General features: G+C 31.8%; 1 protein-coding gene across 1 annotated transcript in view; it reads right to left on the bottom strand.

Annotated features, from left to right (window-relative positions):
* LOC145296251 (H(+)/Cl(-) exchange transporter 7-like) overlaps window positions 1-21314 on the bottom strand; it is a 594517-nt gene that overhangs the window by 534462 nt on the left and 38741 nt on the right. The gene's annotated exons all lie outside the window — the stretch shown is intronic.

The raw sequence follows: 21314 nt of genomic DNA, 5'->3' as shown, positions 1-21314 counted from the left end.
ACATTTTAATTCAGATACATATCTCAACTCTAACAAAAAATTTATTGATCGAAATAAGCACCATCAGAATCAACCCACTTTTGCCAACACAAAACAAATGTATTTATGCCAGTAACATGAAAACATGCGGCCGGACGTTGTCGTAGAACAGAATTGGACCTTTTCTGTTGACTAATGCTGAGTGTTATTGTCGAAGTTTCTGATGCCTTTAATATATTTGTTGACAGTACTTCTGCACTGTAATGGTTTCACCTGCATCAAAAGCCTGCAATGGATGAGACTGGTTGCAGGCCACCTAATAGTCAGCATGCGTTTTTGCTTATCGTTTATTTCATGAGGCACCCATTTATAGAGGTTTTTTTTGTCTTTCCGTCTTTCCAATCTCTCTCAAGTGATTGGAAATCGTTGTATACATTACGTCTAATTCAGAAGCAAGTTCCCAAACAGTTATGTGTGGATTGGCTTTGATTAAGGCTTTTAATTGATCGTTGTCAACATCTGATGGCCATTCACTGCACTCACATCGCCACCACAAAATTTCTTAAAGCACCATTGTGATGTGCGTTCAGTGGTGGATCCTGAGCCAAACGCTTCATTGATATCGCGAGCTGACAATAATTAAAGTGATATATAAAGTAAAGGTATTATAACAAAAACTTATTTTAGAATACATTATTTGAAATCAAAATTAAAATTTCCACAAGAACTTTCTTGTCAACCTTATATATATATATATACACACACTTGAGTAAAATGAACTTTCTGCGTGAGTTCGTTCCCTATAGACTCGAAAACAGCTGGGCCGATTTTTATGAAATTTAATACGAAGGTACTTTTTGTATTTGGTAGTGTTCTTATATATGTTTTGTATTAGAATGTCTTTTATAAATATTGATAATCGAAATAATCCCATAAAAGAAGAAACAGGCGATTTTGACCAAAGTTAATACCTTACACAGCCTCACATCACAAGTTCATTTGAGAAGTTTTATTACTACACAAGCCGGAAGACGCAATATATAAAATCAGCAGTAGGTTCTTTGTTATGACAGGGGTGCACTAGAAGTGAATGTTTCTGTTTAGAGCACAATTGAAGCATGATACATAGAAGCATGTGAAGCTTCCTCATCGTACACTGCGATGGGTTCCCAACTAGAGCAGGCAATCAATCGATTTGATTGAAAAATCGGCGATTTCAACGATTTTGATGACAAAAATATGGGAGTGCGAAACATTCATTGTTCCTTATTCAATCCCGAGCAACGTCAGGTCTCCCTGATATATATATATTTATATATACAGTGATGATCATATTTATTGGCACGGTAAAATAAAAGTTAAATTTTGTCTAATAAATTCTAAAAAAGGGATTAAATTAAAGAAAATAACAAAGTATATTATGTATTTTTAACTGGCCTTTCCGATGCAGCAATCGGATTTTAGAAAAAATAAATAACAAAGGAATAACAAACATAATTGCAAAAAACCCTTGTTCAAAATTATTGGCACGATTTATTTAATAATCAATTGTATAGCCTTTGGCCTTGATTACCTTCCTCAGTCGCTTTTCATAGTTTACAACCAAGTTGTTGCACTCTTCAGTAGTAATTTTAGCCCACTCTTCCTGACAATAATCCTCCAATTGAATAAGATTCTTAGGCTTCCTTTGCATTACCCTCAATTTTAATGTTCTCCATAAATTTTCAATTGGATTAAGGTCTGGGCTTTGTGATGGCCACTCTAAAACATTAATATGATTGTCCTCAAGCCATTTCTTAGTCAGTTTAGCCGAATGCTTTGGGTCATTATCTTGCATGAACCACCAACGACGACCAAGTGAGAGCTCTTTAGCAGAGTCTTTCAGGTTTTCATCCAATATTTTAACATAATCTTCCTTTTTTATGCTACCTGTGACCTTAACAAGTCGCCCTGGTCCAGAGGCAGCAAAGGATCCCCAAAACATCAAACTGCCTCCACCGTGCTTCACTGTGGGTATGGTGTTCTTAGGCAGGAAAGCTTCGCCAGATTTTCTGTAAATATAAGACACTTTATTATGGCCAAATAACTCTATTTTCGTTTCGTCAGTCCATAGAACACGTTTCCAGAATGCAACATCTTTATCAATATGACGTTTTGCAAAGGCTAGCCTTGCTTTCAGGTGCATAGGCTTCAATAAGGGAGTCTTTCTCGGACGACATGCTTTTAAACCAGCTCTCTTCAAAACTCTACCAACTGTATGTCGAGATACATTCACTCCAGAGGTGCTCTGTTCATCAACAATCTCCCCAACAGAGATCCTTGGGTTTTGTTTTACTTGTCGAACAATTTTCCGTTCATCTCTTGGGGAAAGAATCCTTTTTCTCCCTCTACCCTCTAAACTCATAACGTGGCCTTGCGATTTGAACTTGTTTATTATGGCTCTAACAGTGGATTTGGGAAGGTTTAGCTTCTTTGAAATCTTATCATAGCCCTCCCCATTGGTATGGCATGCTACAACAAGCTTCCTGACGTCTTCGCTGTGTTCCTTAGTTTTAACCATGGCGATTGAAAATTATAATTTAGTCACTTATAATAGTTTAAATAAATCGCTATCTAAAAATTATCTGAAAAAAATTATTCACTGAATTAGCGTTAAACAAGCATAATATGGCTATAAAAAAGTTCAGAAAGCACGTAAACCGGAAATTGATTGATATTATACTGATACTAAAAGAAAAACAAAGCCGTGCCAATAATTTTGAACAAGGGTTTTTTGCGATTATGTTTGTTGTTCCTTTGTTATTTATTTTTTCTAAAATCCGATTGCTGCATCGGAAAGGCCAGTTAAAAATACATAATATACTTTGTTATTTTCTTTAATTTAATCCCTTTTTTAGAATTTATTAGACAAAATTTAACTTTTATTTTACCGTGCCAATAAATATGATCATCACTGTATATAAGGAACTTTGTGTCTGTGGCATGTGTGTGTGAGTTCATTTCCTATGGACTCGGAAATGGCTGAGCCAATTTATTTGAATATTCAAAACCAAGGTACTTGATGTGTCTGGGGGTGTTCTTACATACGTTTTGTATCGGAATGCACCTGATAAGTATCAAAAATCGATGTTATATTACAAAATGAGCATATGGAAGCAAGGAGGACAAAGACCTTTAGTTTAAACTTTTATTCAGGGTCAGTTCGATTGTAGCAGATGCTGTTGGTATTGTCAGGATGTGCTGGTGATGGCAGTGGCGATGATGGGGGCGTTTATCAGCTGCTTGGAGTGGTTGGCAGGCTCTTGGGAGTCAGTAACGAAGAACAGACAGTCTGGACAGCTGTTGCGGGTGTCATCTTGGGTGAGGCTGACAACGGCTTGCTTTAGTGATCTAGTCTATTCTCCTGTTTGTCGAAAACCAGCTGTATTTATACTTGACCCACGGACGTAGTTGTAGACATGATGGCTCCGGGCATTGATATGTTATTTTTATTTTAGAATTGTGGTAGTTTCTACGTCTTATCGTACAGCAGGAAGTCATCTGTTTGAGGAGTATACTCACTTGTCCATATCAGATTTATGCTGATAAACTCGTGGATATATTCAGGTAAGAATTATGTTCTCATAGTGTTCCATGGGTTAATTATTTGTGTCGATGTATGTGCAGGAGGGTCGTTGGCTGTGATGTTCATATTTCAAACTTGATTCTTTTTCTGTTGAATAGTTCTCTCTAGTGGTTTTCTCACTGGGATGACTTGCGAATTATGCTATCAATTTAGACAGAGAAAAACACAAGCATTGACACTCTTGTGTGTTTGGTATGTCCGTTTAGTTTGTGTCAACGATATATATTAGGATATTGGATATGGCTCGTGCGATATATATACACACACACACAAATTGTTGTGGGGATTCAACTATGCACTGAAGATGAATTCTTCTGAATTGTAGAAATAGACTGAGAGGTACGACTCTCGGTGTTGTTTGTGTACTTTGTAGTATGACATCTTGGCAGAATGTGCTATGACTATTGCTTCTTGTATATTCTGTGTTTTATTTCTATATATTGTACTTTTATAACCCATATCTGTGTCCGTGTTTTTCCTTAGTGACTCTTTCAAGCCACAACATGGCGATGTAGGATTCGAATTCACAAAGTGAATATCCACAACAACTTGGCAACGAGAGAAACACATTTACAAAGATATCCACAACAACTTTATGGACGAGGATTCACAAATTTATACAGGAATTTAAATTTAAAAACCCCAGTGTTCTACAACTTTTGTCATCAAACAATCGAATTCACAAAAGTGATACTCACAAGGACTTTGCAACAAATAACTAAAATTGAAAAAAGAACCACTAACATAAGTTACAACATATGGAAAAAAAGGAAAATTACACACCAAAACTATCAGATTACCAAAATACCACAAAAGTTTTTTTCAGCTTAAAAAAAGTAGTTTTGTTGGACATCGAAAAAGTTCTAAAAACTGTACTTGAAGATATTTCCAATCAACATTGAAGGGAATAAAACGATAAGCCTGTTTTTCTTTAATTAAATAGTTTTTTTCCACACAGAAAAAAAAAATTAAACTTTTTCAATGTACAATGATAAACTGTGATTAGTAATATTACAGTGGGTTTCTTTTTTCTCAAGTAAGTAAATTTTATTCTGAAAAAAATTAAAAACGTATACAAATACAAGATGGACGACTTTAAGGTGGTAATTTTTCGGATGTTACAACAAAACTAACATTAGAAAAAAGCTGAAGAAAAACAGCATAATATGGAAGAAAGGATATTCCAACAGCAACAAAAATTTCAGAAACAACAGATTCGCCATCATCAGAAAACTGAAGAAAGACTGATTCAGCAACAACAAAAAATACAAAAACATCAAGACTTAATTTTATTAACCAATAAACCTAACACGGGCAGTAACACAGCGGTTTCATAAAACACTATATGGAACACAATGGATACATTTACCTACATCTTTGATCAAGACCAAACATTTGATGCATTCAAAAAAAAGGTAAAAAGACCTTTTTAACATTGATTGCAAAGATTGGTCTGGTGCAAAACAGGTCTGTCTGTTTTTACAAAAGCTAAAAATAGCTGAGCACAGCAAGTTTGTAGACTACATTCTACCTAAAAAGACTAGGGATGTGGAGTTCACAGAAATCGCTAAGTTACTTTCAGAACTTTTCAGTCCGAATACATCTGATTCATAAAAGATGGTGATGTTTTAATTTAGTAGTGCAGGATAACGAAAATTATTTAGCATTTGCATTGATCATAAACAAGCGCTGTCATGACTTCAGACTAGCAGAATTATCAACAGATAATTTCAAATGTATCATTTTTGTGCAAGGCCTAGTGTCAGCAAAAAATGCTGAGATAAAATGAAGAGTATCAGAAAAACTGGAAAGCGAACCAAATTTCACTCCACAGAAATTTTTTGCTGTTGGAGTGATGCAAAATGTTCTGTGTATCCCTAGGAGGTCCACCCTTCCAGGCCTTGCCTCCTGCTTTTCAGAAAGAGCAAGTTTATTGCTTGTTGCTTGAGGCGTCTTCATTGGAGAATGCTGACGGGGCTGCTCAGACTTATTTTGCAGGCTTATTTCCCCACTTTACAACCTTGTGTCACATCCTCACGTGAACACTGGTAAATATTGGTCTGTGTACTTCATAGTGCATAATCTTGGCGGTAGGTGCTACGACTGTTCTTGCTTTTAAATTTGTTTTTGTTTCAATATATTTTAACTTTTTAACTCATACATGTGTTTTTCCTTAATGCCCATTCCTTTTTACAAAATTAGAAATAAAAATAATAAAACTAGGAAGAAACCCCCCTTATTAAATACTAGCCTGGGTGGCTAGCATTGACCAGGTGTTTGGAGATGTGTGTTTAGCAAAAAAAAATGTCGTAATAGGTAGGCAGGCTCGAACCCATACCGAAAGGAGGAAAAGAATGTGGATAAAAAAACCTGATGTCTTTGCCATTGCATCCATCGCAAAACCGGAAGTGGTGAAGGTTTAAATTAAGGCTAGTCAATCGAAAAGGGGGATGACTTTTGAAAATATCGGCGAAAAAAGTGAAGGAATTAATTAATTAGCAAATTTTTCGATATTTGTCATCCGAAGGGTCGAGCTTCAAAACAATACCAATCTCAAGAAAATCCGTCACCTCTGTTGAAAGTTTTAGGCATACATACATACATACATACATACATACATACATTTAAACAACAGAATGAGATTTATATAATAAATGACAATAAATTATGAACAATAACATAACAGAAATATGAATTTTGACATTACAATGGGAACGCCAGATTCTGCAGTCACAGACCTGGTAGGTTTGTACATTTTGAATGAACTATATAAAAGAATTCTAGGGTTAAAAGGGGGCTTATATCGAGATAACGCATTATTTTTGTGAATTTCAAAAATAGAATATTAGAGAAAACTGAACAGAAAATTAACCAGTTTTTTAATAAGATGTACCTAAAAATAACTATAAATATGAATCACAAAATTGAGAACTATCTAGACGTAGCACTGACTCTCAACAATTGCACATTTGAACCTTCCCATAAACCTAATCAGACTTTATTCTATATATCCAATCATCCTAAATCTATGAAAAAGGCAATCATACCAAGGATTTCAATCATTTCTAAACTATCACAAAATGAGCAACTATTTAATAAAATTATGGAATACTATAATCAAGCATTATCTAAATCAGGACACAACAAACAAATTACTTACATAAGGATAGTTAAAGAAGTTAAAATAATGAAAAAATCACATGTAATATATAACATGACCATGAACAGATCTAGAAAAGTAAATAATGAACTAAAATTAGGAAAATAGATGTGAAGAATAATAATGCAAAATCGGTATCTAATTCAAAGGAAAAAAATATTTACCAAGAAAAACAGATGGAAGGGCCAGATCTGATTTTATCTGCTTTTTAGCAAGCACATAAAAAATAAAATTCTGAAAGAACTTTACCAAATTATCAACAAAAATCTACCCCCGGGAAGCAAATATAATAAAATAAGAAATAAGAACACAGTTAAGCTACCTTTCTCTACTTCAACTAACTTAATTAAAACAATAATAATAATCTCTATCAATGGAAAATTAGATAAAATTGTAAATAGTAGAGATGAAATACAGAAATCTAATAGAGTAAAAAATTGTAACTGCAGAAACCCTGATGAATGCTCATTAAATTGATGGAAATTGTTTAACCCCTGATATTGTATATAAATGTGAAGCTATAACAGGTAATAATACTAAAATATACCTAGGATCCACAGATTGCCAGTTTAATGATAGACTTCATAATCACTTAACATCCTGCAAGTTAACTACAAAAATGAAAATAGGATTGATAATGATGAAAACAACCATAATAAAGATAGCAATAATGGTATCAATAGGAATAGTAAGAACAAAAACAAGAAAAACTCAACTACCCTAGATGACTGGGTAAGGGAACTTCGAAAAAATAAGATTGAATATAAAATAAAATGGTCTATCGTATGTTGGGCTAGCAAATATAAACCAGTGAAGTAAAAAGATGCAACCTTTGTATTCTTGAGGCTTACCATATACAGAGTGGAACGATAAAAGTATCACCCTAGAAAAGACGATATGATTCCATTTTCGTTTGATGAAAACCAATTTTCTTTCTTTTTTTTTTTTCAGACTATCTACTAATTGTCCAGTTGCGTACAAGAACAATAGAAACTTTCTATCATGTCCAAAAGTGACACGATGTTGAACAAGCAAGATCAAAGATGCACCACTGTGCAACTCATATTCTCTACCAATCCAAGACTATTGCCAACACCCTTAAAATGCAAAGTTTGAAATATCGATTGAACATAGATTATTTCCCTTTGACCGTTAATAAACTTACGAAATAAAGTGAAAAGATTTACTTCCAATAATTAAAATAAAAAAAAAAATAGAGTGATATAAAAATAAATATATATATACATATAGCAAATGACCTTATAATTAGTGACAGAGTTAACAAAATTTATTGAATTAATTAGTTTTAACTATTAACAAATCCTTCGAAAAGTAAACAAAAGAAAAAGCATGGAGTTTCGAATTTCATTTAAATCACAAGACCTTATTAAAAGTATTATAACTGAAAAATAAATCATAAATATAACAATTAATATAACTAGAAAATAGTCAAATAAAATAAAATATAAGATAATATATGAAATTTTAAATAAATTAAAAATGATAATAAAAATACACATAGATAAGAATTGAATTGAATTTCAGTATGGTCGTAATCTTCTCAGCATGAACTATATGAATTATTTTAAATAATGTTTTCTCTTATGTTTTAAAAGGTGAGCACCTGACTAGTAAGTGACTAAAATTGCAGCAAGGACATAATTTTGCTGACTTGTTAGTCATAAATGAAACAATATTGTAATATATATCTTTTGAAAATAATAATTACCAATCGAGAATATAGAAAAACTGGCTTAGTAAGATTTGGATATGACATGAGAATGAAGGAATAGGATAATATGGTTAAAAAATAATTAAAGTAGGTACAATATATAGAGAGGTTAGTGTGTATGTAGGTAATAATAAAAAAAAAAACATGCACCACTATGAATAATTGGGATCATTAAAGAAGAGCCAATAATAAAGAAGAAAGGAAAAGATAGGGAAGATAGATGAGAAAGTAGAGAAAGAAGGAGAGGAGATAGAAAAAGTAAATAAGGGATATGGAAATACATATATAGATAAAAATGAAAATAAAATGATCTGAAAAAGTAAGTAATTAAGAAGTAAATTATAAATAAAGCAAAGAAAAAAGGGGCTAGAACCACTCGATCTCTTTAAGGTGGCACCGTTATAACAATCATTAATATTAGTATTCTCAATGATAAGAAATTATATAAAGTTTAATAATAGTTTCCATGGATAGCAATTTTTTAAAACAGTAATAAAGTGTAACAGGGTGCACATGAGCGCATGGGAAAATATCAGCAGAAGCTGTAACATAGCTTGCTAGCAAAGATATTAGCAGCAGCACCCGAAAAAAAAAAGCACATATGTAAGTTAGGAAGTGCATGCGAGTTTGCGCAACAAGAAAAGTGTGCACTGAGGAAAATGGACAGGTAATGTCAAAGATGAGAAAGGGCTGGCTATAGCCATCATGTAGTCATAAAAGAGAGAAAAGAAAAATGTGACCAAGTGAGATGGACATGTGACTCCACAGTGGCAGTGAGAGACTTTTTAGCTGGTGTGGAGACGGTGTGGTTTTGTTAATCTCATGGCAGACGAAATAAAAATTTGAAAAAAAAACAAGAAGCAAGCATTCTTTGGAAAGTAATGGTAATAAATGCCTTTTACTAAAACTGAAAGAAAAGACAAATCAGATTCATCTATTTTTGTTTGGTTGTTCCTTTTTGACAGTACCAAATGGCCTGGGAGTCCGAGAGATGTTTAAACTGTAACAAACACAGTTCAAGTATAATGGCCATGTTACAAAAGGGCAATATTATACATACGAGAAAAAATAGTGCAATAGTATATTATCAATATATTCGATATAATTGATGAAGGTTAAAATAGCAAAATAATTCTATTGCAACACATAAAAAAATGTAATTTATCTTCTTGTTCTGTGTAAAGATGAATAACCATAAAATAAAAAAAATGATGTAGAATAGTGTGATACAAAAATTTAATATAAATTAGCTTATACTGCAATATGCGAGTAATAAATGTAAAAAAAAAACTGTAGAAAGTAAACATAGGCATTAATATGTTAGTAGATCTGTAGTGCTTAAACTAATCTGAATCAAGGATAACTATTCTTTATCCAAACAATGTTTATGATTGATGGTTTGGAATATATACAGTAAACTTTAATGTAATCATGGTAAACACGCTACAATATAAACCATAAGTAATTAATAATTATTATTAATAAAAAGAAAAGAAAAATAGATATTAAAAAGTAAATAATCTATATATATAAATTCATATTCCTGTCTGTTTGTTTGTTCACAATTCGATTAATATATACAAAAGTTTCCTTATTTTACTTTCTCATTTATTTCTATATATGGTATGATTCTTGAAAAATATACAATTAAGGGACCGTATCATTTGCATATTACATGAAAAAAAATCGTTTTTATTTAATAGTGGTATCTTAATTAATGTTTCTAGCGAGAAAATTGTTTTAAGTGTTCTATTTAAAATTGTTATTTAATAAATTTTAAACAATAATTATACTGATAACATATTTAATTTAATTTATTTGGAATTATTATTCCAACATCGATTTTTTAAAAAACTTTTTTAGAGTTATTTGCTCCTAAAAACTTCCGAACATTTCATTTGTTTGTCTTTATTATTCTTTAAACGGTATACAGAAAGCGGTAAATTTTTACGATGTGACCCAGCATCGTTAAACACCTAAAAAAAAAAAAAAGATCTGTCCCCACCCTCTAAATTTCATAATTTACACTTTTCTTTCTTTTTTCAAATTAATCTCATCGATTACAAAATTAAATTTCTAATTAAATAAAAAGGTAAATTTTTATGACATGACCCAGCATCTTTTAACCCCTAAACTTAAAGGAAGACCTACTTTTGGGGGGCCCAGTACAGCCTTTATAAATAATATGAAAGAAGAAATTTTGAAAAAAAAAAAAAAAAAGAAAATAACATTTTAGAGTGTGGATTACTTTTCTATATAAATTTAAAATAAAATGAGCACCCACTTTTTGGCCACAAAACGTTCAATGGGACATGTCATGTCTAGCATTTTTTCAAGTTTGTTAATTGAAGGGGGGGGGGAACAAAACATGACAAATACAATTTGTTTTTTTTTGTGGTGGGGAGGGGGCAGGAATTATATTTGAAACATAAAATAATGATAAATTTAATTAATTTTTTTGAGACCATTCTGTACTTTCATCTAACAATTTTATAAGCAAAACGAACCCCAAAATATGACAAATTCATTTTTTTTTTTTTTTGGAGTGGGGAGGATTACATTAGAAACATAAAATGATGAAAAATTTGATTTAGTTGTTTTTGGAATTAATTTTTGGTAGATCTTCATTTTTTTTTAGGGTTCTGCCTACTTGGCTAATTTTTTTTTTTTTTTCTGATCAAATGGGCATTCACTGCTATTTTTATTGAAACGAAAGTTGTAATGATTTATTTTTAATTATTTATTGGAGGGGGGGTCTTTCCAGTGCTCAATATGCATAGAATAGTTTCTTCTCTTTGTATCCCTTCTGTTTAAATATATGGTGAAGAGGGTATCACATACTGGGGGGGGGGTTACATTTACAAGTTTTAATCTGTTCTTTTATTTTTTTAATTGTTGTGGGGGTATCCACGTTGCCCATGATGAAAATGATTAGTATAGCAGGTGTGTTCCAAACGGAACTTCATGTCAACCCTGGCAACACCGGGTACCCATGCTAGTGAGTAATAAGTTTGGAAAGGAAACATCGAAAATTAAGACTTGAACTAGATAATACTGTGTTAAATGATAGTCTGTAATAAAAACCGGAAATCTAAATATCACAAAATGTTAACAACTTTTGCGCTGAGGAGCACATTAAAATATGCTTATCAAATCATTAGTCTTCTTTAAAAATCAGATGATAATAAAAACAGATATGTTGATAAAAATTAACTAATGTTGAGATTGGATTAATGGAAACAAATGCTGGTAGCTTGAAATTGTATTATAAAAACTGATGTGAACCTTGCAGAAAATTATGACTACCAATCACAAAATGTAAATAAACTTTATCGATATGGGAAAATAAGTATATGTTTAAAATGATTAGTGCTTAGATCTGAATAATACATATGTTACTTAAATTTAAATAAGTAATAATGATTTGATTAATAGATAAAAATTTTGGCAGTTTGAAAATTCAATTATAAAATGCTGCTGCAAAGCTTACATTAAACATTATGACTACCATTGCAAAATGTGAACAAAATTCACCCATGTTGTAAACATAGGTGTATAGTAATATTTAGTTAGGTTTTCAATTTTAAAATAATAAAACATGCATGTGGGTAAAAATTACTTAAACAATAATATTTCAATTTTATTAATGAAAAATAGTGTTTGGTTGTAAAACTGAATTAGAAAAAGCTGTTGTGAACTTGGCATTAGACTCTGTGATTACCAGAAGTTTTAAAATGAAGTATGATCAAAAGACGTTAAGGAGAAACAAAAAGCAAGTGTACTTGATTATAAAATGTTGATAATGTTTGCTTGACACATTGCATATATGTTGTAGTTAAAAAAAATGAGTCCTATCACAGGATGTAAAAACTCTGGATACTTGATTTCTCTATGGACTGATGAGATTGCTCAGTTGTGCAAAATTATAACGAATGAACTATTATATACTTGTATGCCAACATTGGACTGAAACAGCTGTATGTATTTATTTACCAATAAACTCCTAACATTTTTAAAATGAGCAACAATATGAGTGTCTGTTCCCTGTAAACTGGTATCTTTAAGAAATATATATATATTTATATAAGAGCAAACAGTTAATAAAACACGTTAAAAAAATTTTTGTATGCATTATATATGTATGTATTATGTCTCGGCAGCCGTGTGAAAAGCATCTTATTTTCTTTTATTAATATTAGTGGAATTTTCCCCGTTTCCTTGTACATATTTGTGAATTATTCCAGGAATTTCGGCCTTTTGGATTATTTTGGACCATCTTCCAATTACGTGATTTCCTTGGATTTTACTTGTGCAAATGGAAATTCAATTAACTTTCTTGGAGTTATATTTTTGGATTTTACCGTCATTGGATTATTTACCGTTCACCAGACTATCCATTCACGTGTAATCACCTTTATCTTCACCATATTCCCTCTGCTTCACTTTTTGTTATCAAGTAAGATCTTTGACTTACTTGCAGTTTCATCAAATACTTTTGTATGCAAAATCCGATCCCGCATTTTGCTAATTCCTACCCTCTGATGAGAAGGAAAGTATTTCTTCAAAACTCAACGGATTAAGGACTATCCACTTATCAAATGTTTCCTTTTCAGATTAAATATGTTTTTAACTCTTTTTCAAAGTGTTTTTTAACATGTTTTATTAACTGTTTGCTCTCATTATAAGCTCTATCTCCTATTTGGTTTTATCGATCTTTTGCATCTGGTTGAGATTACTTTATAGATATTAATTCTTTAATATTTATAATATACTTTAGTTTTACCATCTTGGATCATTTTGGTAAATTCTATTGTAATTTTTATTTTATTTTATATATTTATATATGTATACACACACACACAACACAACATCCTTATACACACAACTAAATACACACACCTAAAATATTTTGATAATCACAAACCTGAACACAAAAATACGAAAAACGGATAAATTTAAGTATCTTTATAATTCTATATATCTGGATAATCGAATAACATATGCAAACCAAGGATAATTTGATATTGCAATTCATAGCATTAAATCACATTTAATTCTATTAATTTTGCAAAAAAATTTTTACAAAAGCATGTTTCAGTTACCATTTAGGGAAAGAGGGAGTAGAAATCTGTACAAAAGAGAACACAGTGGCATAGTAATTCAATTTCGCCTTGAATAGCAGCATCATTGGCACATTTACAACATCTGAAAGTCCATAACAAGGATCAGGGATCCTGATTGAGAAAGACGTCCTCTTCTGATTTAATTGAAATCACCAGTTGAAGTTGTTTCTGGTAATTCCTGTGCAGATCTCTTTCTGGTGTAGGAGTGAGTAGGATGGCCTGATGCAGATCATAATGGCAATTGAGGAGATTGTATTGAAATCATTGCATCAATATTGGTGCGTAAAAGAGAAGAGGTTAAGCTTCTTGGGTTAGTTTTCATAAGGCAGATTCTGTAATCTCTGCAGCATTCAAGTAGTTAGTTGCTGAACTCTCTCCAGATACTGGCTATTATATATTAGATATCAGGAAGAGGCCTGGATACCACACTCTAACAATGGTCTGACAAAAGAGACATTAAGTTGAAGAAATAGATGCTCGAGTGAGTTTTAATCTATGCCCCCACCAAAAAAAAACATTCACAACAAACACTCATCTAGCTACGACTACTATCAACAATTTTCTATATTCTCTATCTGTGCTTAATACTAAATGAAAATTACATGAGTAAATTTTCTTTCTTTGAACTGCCTGCCTGTGCAACACAATACCATGGGGCTGCTTGCCAGATTACTATAATATGTTAATTTCCAAATCTAATGTAAACAAGTTCTTGTTGAGCCGTCCTCTTAAGTAATCAAATTCTACTCAATTGTTACCATTATCGGTCATCACTGTGATGTCTCACCGACAACTTGACACTCATGAACCTTTGAGTGGTCTTTAGGTCTTCATAAACCTGCTTGTGAGTTTGAAGAAGGTGTGTTAAATGAGAAATAGGAAGCTTTTTGCTTTGTTTGCAGCCGAATGTAATGTTTGGATAAATAATTTCTTTCAACCATTGTTGCGAGAAACAAGTATATCCACCCAACAATTAACATTAATATTCGTTTTCATCCAAGTATTTTTATGCAGTTCTTATGCCTCGCATTTTATTTGTGTGGCGAATACTTCCCTTCAGCTAATTATCCATATAAAACTGATTTAGGATTCTATTATTAGATATTTTGACAACATGTCCATTCCGTTTCAAACAATATTGAAATATCTTAGATTCAATATTGGTGCAGCGGCTCTATTCAAGACCTTAAGAGTCATTTATATACATTTTTAATGTGTATCAAGTTAATGCCATAAAAGTTATTGATGAGAACAGTCCAACTTTTTTAGATGTTTTCGGTAATTGTCTGAAGTGTCGCATAGAGCTAATATTACAAAATAAATGTTTTGTTTATCGTCATTTTGGTCTTAACTGAAATGACACACTGGCATTAATAATAAATTAATGTTAAGCATCATTCATTTGTAATTTTATTGTAATACTAGCAGTTCAGCCCGGCTTTGCTTGGGCCCTATGTTCTGTTCATAACTTTATGTGCAAATGTATATATTAAAATGCTTGACTCATGTCCAGGTAACATACATCTAAAATTTCAAGTGTTTAGATCCAAAATTGGCGGAGGAGTTTGGTAGAGTCTGCAAAGGTCAACTCTGTAAACTTTGACCTCTTGGCAGCAAAATTTTCGTCCAAAAACTGATTAAAAAGCTTGCTGCATGTCTAAATACCCTTTATGTAAAATTGCAAATGTTTAAAACCAAAATTGGCAGAATAGTTTGTGAGGGACTGCAATTGTCAAATCTTTTGAACTTTGACCCCTTAGCAGTAACTTTTCGGCCAAAAACCGATTAAAATGCTTGCCCTATGTCTGAATACACTTTATGCAAAATTTCAAATGTTTAGTCCAAAAATTGGCTGAGTAATTTGGTAGAGACCGCAGAGGTCAATTTTTTTTTTTTTTTAACTTTTACCCCAATTTTAACCCCTTAACATTTATTGTTTTGGGCTCAAATTGAATTAAAATGTTTGATCCATGTCCAAGTAACTTATATTTAAAATTTCAAGTGTTTAGACCCAAAATTGGCGAAGGAGTTTTGGTGGAGTTTTCAAAGGTCAAATTGTTGAACTTTGACCCTTTGACAGCCAAATCTCTGGCCGAAAATTGATTAAAAAGATGTTCAGAATCCTCAATACCCCTTATGTCAAATCTCAATTCTGTAGACAGAGTAGTTTGGTCGGGAAATTTACTTACACACACAGACAATTTCACTTTTATAGATATATATATAGATTTTCTCTATATATTTGCAATAGCTTTGTCTATATTAACAGAAATTAAAGTGATTTGATATAAAAAAATATAAATTACTAAAACATTTCTTTAAATATTGAACAAATATGTATACACAAATATATATAAAATAAAAATTGAGAATAATAATATTCTCCTAACAGCCATCCTAACACTAACAACACTCATTATCCCCTCCAAAATAGTCCTCGTTCAATCATTGCCCCACCCTTTGTTGAACATAATAAACAAAATTCAAACTATTTAACTAATACAAATCAGCAAATTAATATTAATATCAGACCTCGAACTTTTAATAAAGTACATACATATATCGGCGCTACTTCAACATTGATTAAGAAAAGAATATCAAACCACATTTCTTCTTTTAACAACCATAATTTTTATAATAACCAAGGAACTTCTCTAACCACTTTAATTAAAAAACTTAACTCTAATAATACCCCCTTCTCAATCAAATGGACTATCATAAAAAAAAGTTAAGTCTTATACTCCAGGCTCTAAGTCATGTCGCCTCTGCACAACCGAAGCTATAACTAAAATTACTTCCCCTCAAAGTAGCAATATAATAAATTTTAAAAACGAACTGATCTCTTTCTGTAAACATAAGTCCAAATTTAATTATGGTAATTTTGAAATTAAAAAGTTATTACTTTAACCTTTCAGATAGATATATAATTTTTCTTTAACATTATCGTTTTTTTCTACATACTTTCTTAATACTTTATAACTTAATAATTCTTTATTTTAATTCTTTATTTCTTCTTTGCTTGGCCGTTTTTTTTATCTGCAATTTCCGTTTTAGTCTTTAAATATTCCTATCTATCTAATATATCAATCTACCCACACATTCCTATCCTGTATGTATATTTAGTTATATTTTACTATATACATTTACTTACATACTCACTTGCTTTATCCGGAATTTGCAGATACCGGCCATCCTCTCCCTTAAAAAATTTTTTTATTTTATATTTTATTTCTTATTTACTATTTATTTTTTATTTATTTATTTATTAATTAATTTATTTTTTCCATTTAGTTTCTTTTAATAACTCGTGCTGACATTTTCTTAAGTAATAACCTGTACATTTCAGCTGACCTCTTTTTTTCCCTATATTTTTCACGCCTTTTAACGTCATTTTGTCTGGGTCATTTTGAGATTTGCTTTTCTATTTTATATTTAATTCTATCACCATTTAATTTTTTCTTCTCATTCTTTTTCACTGTTTTTTTTTTCTTCTTCTTCACTGATTTTTTTCTCTTTTTCTTCACTGATTTTTCTTAATTACTTTTGGTCTCAGCAGCCGTGTCAAACGCATATCTTATTTTTCTTTTATTAATATTAGTGGAATTTTTTCTCGTTTTCCTTGTACATATTTGTGAATTATTCCATGGATTTTGGCCTTTTGGATTATTTCGGACCATCTTCCAATTACGTGATTTCCTTGGATTTTACTTGTGCAAATTGAAATTCAATTAACTTTCTTGGATTTACATTTTTGGATTTTACCGTCATTGGATTATTTACCATTCACCAGATTATCCATTCACGTGTAATCACCTTTTTCTTCACCATATTCCCTCTGCTTCACTTTTTGTTATCAAGTAATATTTTTGACTTACTTGCAGTTTCATCAAATACTTTTGTATGCAAAATCCGATCCCGCATTTTGCTAATTCCTACCCTCTAATGAGAAGGAAAGTATTTCTTCGAAACTCCGCAGTTTAAGGACTATCCACTTATTAAGTGTTTCCTTTTCAGATTAAATATGTTTTTAACTCTTTTTCAAAGTGTTTTTAACATGTTTTATTAACTATTTGCTCCTATATATATATATATATATATATATATATATATATATATAGAGAGAGAGAGAGAGAGAGAGAGAGAGAGAGATAGATACACACACAAGCACGCACATATATGTACATACACAGGATATCATAAAAAACCTAGACACGTCAAAAGCATGTAGACCTAATCTCATTTCGGCTGTACTATCAAAAGAATGCTCCGCTGAGGTTGCTCCAGCCCTCTCCAAATTCTTCAACAAATGCCTTGACGAATCATGCTTTCCTGCTGGGAAACCGCTTCTGTGGTACCAGTTTACAAGAATTCTGGCAAAAGAATTGACCCATTAAATTATCGCCCCATTAACCTCCTCCCTCTTTTCACCAAAATATTTCAGTCCATAATTAATCAAGTTCCAGTCTACCACCTTACAGTTGCAAAACTTCTGTCCAACCAGCAATATCAATTTTGTCAACCCCATTCTACTGCAGATATTCTATCTGTAATCTCTGAATGTATATACCATGCACTGGATAAGGTAAAGAGGGTAGGGCAGTAGACAAATGCTTAACATAACTTACTGGACGAATACTTAACATAATTAAATCCTTCTTAAATAAGAGAAGAATTCAGATTGTCCTTGATGGTCATACGTCCAAACAATATGATATAAATGCGAGTGACCTCAGGAGTCAATCCTTGTACCTTTATTATTTCTGATATTAATAAATGACTTCTCTGATGAAATAGTCTCTGAGATGGGTATTTTTGCTGACGACACCACTCTCCATAGCAGGCACAAGGGGAAAATGAATGAACACATATCCAAGGCAGTGGCGGAAACCATAGAGGAAGACCTCCAGTCTGTAGTGGAATGAGGTCAAAGACGGATGGTAACGTTCAATGTTGCCAAAACTGAGCTCGTTTCCTTTAATAATTACAAAAAACCTTCTCAACCATCAATAACTATGGCTAATGATACATTACCTGAAAGTACTTTATTTAAACTCCTCAACTTAACATTCACCGGGAACATAAGTTGGAACAGATACATCGAGAACATTGCCAAGGCTGCACGAGGAAGGTGGGCTCTCGCTACTATGCTAGAAAGTTACTTACGCCTGAAAGTATCCTGTACCTCTACAAGGCCACCATTCGCCCACGTATGGAGTATTGTTGTCACATTTGGGGTGGTACATCTGCTACTAGTCCCTCGCTCTTGGACAGGGTTCAAAAGAGAGTTGCCAACCTGACAGGTCCTGAACTGTCAGCTAAGCTTCAATCTCTGTCCCATGAACGAAATGTTTCATCCCTTTGCCTGTTTTGCAAGTATTTTAATGGTAGATGCTCCGACGAACTACATGCAACAAAGTCCCACGCCTATACAGTAGAGATCCATAGATGTAAGAAAACCTTCTACTCTAATAGTTTTTTTTCCCCAGAACTGCTAGACTTTGGAATTCCCTTCAGGGTTCCTGCTTCCCCAACTGTACTGACATGCAGAAGTTCAAGTGTAACGTGAACCGACATCTTGCTGCCTAAATTCCAATATAGTACCCCAGTAGTTGTTGCCCCTGATAGTGGGTCCCTACACCAAAGTGGCAATGTGCCTTGTTTGGGGTGAAAATGTAATTAAAAAAAAATTAAAAAATAAATGCAAATTACAGAATATTAATTTATTAAAAATTGCTAAAAAGATAAATATGCACATTAGCAATGACTAAAGTTGTTTACGAATGTTTGAAAGTTCAGATTTTATGGCTTACAATTTTAAAAACTTAAAGTGGATATATAAATATTAATACTAATATTTCTATTTTAAGATATCCTCCCCAAATCAAGTATTTAGTATAATTAATACTAATATTTATAAGAAAATCCTATCCAGATCAAAATGATGAATATTCGAAATACAGTATATCTATCTATACATACATATACATATATATATATATATATATATATATATATATATATATATATATATATATATATATATAGAGTATATGAAAGGAAGCTATAATTTTGCAAATTACGAATTAAAATTATTATTATTCCAACAGGGGATAAAAAATAAAAATAATTATTTCCTTATCCCATGGGGTTTCTAAAGAAGAGCTCTTATCCTCAGAGGAAAAACAGTTAGCAAAATAACTTTTATATGGACTAGCTATAATTTTGTTGGTTAGCACATAGTTTGAAAGCTTCAAAGTATGGAAGAAAGAATATTCTAAAAATAATGAAGATATATATAAATTAAAAGATATTCAACTTGAAGTTCACGTATGAAAATGTGAATTAGACAAAAACAAAATCCAAAGATTAGAGTTCGTTGGAACCTGATTGATATCCGTAATCCAATAGTATTGTCAATAAATCCAATGACGGTATGTCTATTCGTAGACTTCGAAAATTCAGTTCTAGCAATATTAATGCCAATCATAACGTTCGAACCTAAAACTAAATACAGAGTATCCAAAAAAATCACTTAAGGGTTTTAAACTTAAATTCTTTATTTTTAATATCTTTCTATAATTTTAACACAATCTGACTAAGACATTGGGAAATTAAAAAAAAAAATGCAAAATTCAAACAATCTTTATTTATGAAAAATAATGTCTTTTGAATGTTGCCCATTTTCAGCTTTGCATATTTGTGCCCTTTCCAAAGTATTTCATTCTGCAAGCTGGCAGACCTTGAAATATCAAAGCCTAAACCCTGCAAGAAGTGGAGGAAAACATCAGGAACTAATTAAGGGAATTCACTACCCAGAGATTCTGCAATCCGTCATGAATGATGTTTTGGAAAGAGCACAAATATGCAAAGCTGAAAATGGGCAACATTTAGGACATTGCTTTTCAGAAATAAAGATTGTTTGAATTTTCGTTTTTTTACTTTCCCAATATCTTAGTCAGATTGTGTTGAAATTACAGAAAGATATCATAAATAAAGAATCTATTTAATTTCAAAATACTTCAGTGACTTTTTGGACAATCTGAACTTTTAACCTTTTAAACTATAATTTCTATGCTACAAGATTTTTCATGCAAGAACTATAGGTCTACATGATCTGGATTCCCCAAGTCTATGGATAGACATACTACCATAGAATTTACCGATAATATCATGAGATTACGGATATCAGTCAAGTTCCAACAAACTCCACTGCTTTCCTGAATATTTTTGAAAATTTCTTTGTATGAATGTTCACCTTGATATTTTATGGTTTTTATTTGGCAACAGACTTTGAAGACAACGATTTCTGTGTAGCTACTTAAATTTGCTCAGATATGCTCTGGATTTTCCCAGAAACGTGTGTAAGTTTTCTTTGCTCTGAAATCACTGTATGCTATAATTCTGATCTGTAATTTTATTTATATATACGAGTACGAAATGCTTACCCAATTTAAATTTGTGAAGGAAGAAATATAAATGTTTACTAATGGAATTATAAAACCCATTCAAAGCGAGCAGGCATTGCCCTGTGTTTTAGTAGATAAACCATATAGGGCAATAAGATTTTGTACAAATTATGGATGGGTTAATAGTGTTGTGACAACATATTCACATGCAATTTATAGAATGGATTATTGTATAAATTAATTACTGGGATAAAACTAAACAAATTTCCCCTCTTGTTGCACTCGATAG

Source organism: Euprymna scolopes, chromosome 1 (assembly GCF_053919585.1).
Source record: "Euprymna scolopes isolate OS-2025 chromosome 1, ASM5391958v1, whole genome shotgun sequence".
In the NCBI taxonomy this organism is placed as follows: domain Eukaryota; kingdom Metazoa; phylum Mollusca; class Cephalopoda; order Sepiida; family Sepiolidae; genus Euprymna; species Euprymna scolopes.
This window is presented reverse-complemented; position numbering and strand designations above follow the sequence as displayed.